Here is a 2,170-nt window from a genome sequence, read left to right on the forward strand (position 1 = left end):
AATAATTTAGAGGACTAAGAATCTGTTTAAGACATTTTGTCAGCCCCTGTTAGACCACAGTCTCCTTCTGGATGGAAACTGGCATTGATTTATCCTGGCTTTTGTCATAGCACAGTGTTTGGCACATCTGAAGGGTTATTAAAGTGAATCTGTTTAGGTGGAAATGGAATAATTCACCACACTATTAAGCTGAGTTTGTGCAAGTGTTGGGGGGAGAGGGTGGGGGAATGGTGAATTTTCCAATCTGGCTGAGTTGTCCTGAGCTAAGGGAAGGCCAGGGCACTTAAAAGTTTGTGTTGCTTCCTGGGGAAATGTAGGGACCAATGTCTCAAGGCATGTACTCCTAGTGGACAATTTCCAAAGAGAAGAGTAAGGAAGTTTAATTGTAAGTTTGATTTATCACTATGGAGAAGGGACGGGTTGCATTTGAGAACTAAAGCACAGCATCTCATTAGGACACAGAGCATAAGCATCACAAGGAAGGCCATCCTTATTGTATTGGGAAGAATGATTTCTTCCAAGGTACAAGAGGTGCAAGAGATACAAGAGCAGAAATAGGAGACCAGCTAGCCAACTACTCCAGTCAAGACCAATGGGGCTTTGACAGGGTAGTGGCAAAGGTGAGCAGAGGCAAGCACTTGATGGCAAACCAAGGGTTGAGCTTGATATAGGAAGTGGGGGAGTAGAAAGGACACACATTAACTTTATGTTTGTCCAATCATAGCTCAGCATTGTACAAATATGTTAGCAAGAATTCAGTCAGATCAGATTTTCTTCCCAAATTCATTATGCGCTCCATTGAAAATAAGCATGTAGACCCATTAAACCAATTCTTATTAGTCTTTTTATTCTTTGCTAATAAAACTTGAAACTTCCATTTGATCCAATAAAACTTTTAATAACCTTTCTTTAGAAATCCATTTTTATATGTTCTAAGTAAAATAATTACTGAATAGTGAAAAATATATTCTCAATTCTACTATTCCTTTATTTAAAATTACCTGCTTAAAAATGCTTGAAGTCGGAGATTTGTCTAGGAAATAAATTATTTATATATAGTGTAATTTTCTCTGGGGATTGTGGGTAAAAGGAGTTAGACTAAAAAAACCTAGAGTATGGTTTAAATTCTGATCTCCTGGGCACAAAGCAGATGTCACTAGTTGGTATGATTGTTCATATTTTGGTGGACTGGTGAGACACCCACAAGCAATTGGGGTATTGCTCCTATGCAAAAATCTTTCATGATAAGATTCTTTGGATACCCAAAGAGAAAATAAAACTTTGAGAGATGCACCCACAACCAAGGCAGCATTTCCCAGACGTGGGCCTCCCTGGTGCTGTTACCTTTAATGTAGATAAGACCCCAGAACATCATTAAATGACATTAAATCTGGGACCATTTCTCAAATCCTCTTTCTCCTCCAGTTTCTCAAGATATGATAATTTATTGATCAAGATATAAGTGTGGTGTTGTGGTTGAACTGTTTCAGCTTGAAACCAAAAACATTCAGCAGATGCTCTGCAGGACTTGCAGTGATCTCTGGGACCAGATCCTTCCAGCCTCCCATAAAACATTTCACCTATTTGGAGTGTGTGTTGAGACTCTTCTACCTGTCTTTCAGTAACAGGTACTGTACCAATCTGGCCACTGTCTGATTCTGAGGACAGTAGGCCCCCACTGTGCCGAGGCTCTGGCTGCCAAGGCCCTTGCCCCTTTGTGGTAAGGGTTGGTTCTGCAGCTCCCTCTTCTCTCATGGTGCCAGGTTCTCCTTGGGGCTCTCCTGCAAGAGGGTCTTGGGCCTCCTCCTGTGAAACCATCAGGGCTTGAGGATGGATATTATGGCCACCAGCCTTCTGCTTCTCTGCCCAGGTGACCAGGAGACCCCTGCTTTAGGGTTTCTGCACAATGTTTTCAAAGAGGTGTAAATTACATACAGAAGAAGAGATATGTGAGTTGCAGCTTGAACCCCAGTGGAGGGGTTGGATGGTTAAGGGGTCAGTGGGAGGAGGAATAAGAACCATCACACAGAGGCTTTGTGGCTGCTGTGCCACACTGCAAAGCTGTTCTGCTCTGTTTGGTTATATATTAGCTGCCCTAATGGACATTATCTCACTGCCCTTTGATTACCATTTCTCTAATAATCAGTGATCCTGGTCATCTTTTCATATG

General features: G+C 41.8%; 1 pseudogene; it reads right to left on the reverse strand.

Moving 5' to 3' along the window:
• Positions 1–1,156: 1,156 nt before the first annotated feature.
• On the reverse strand, positions 1,157–1,818 carry LOC144366124 (melanoma-associated antigen F1-like; annotated as a pseudogene).
• Positions 1,819–2,170: the final 352 nt, after the last annotated feature.

The sequence above is a fragment of the Ictidomys tridecemlineatus genome, chromosome 1 (assembly GCF_052094955.1).
Source record: "Ictidomys tridecemlineatus isolate mIctTri1 chromosome 1, mIctTri1.hap1, whole genome shotgun sequence".
Classification (NCBI taxonomy): Eukaryota; Metazoa; Chordata; class Mammalia; order Rodentia; family Sciuridae; genus Ictidomys; species Ictidomys tridecemlineatus.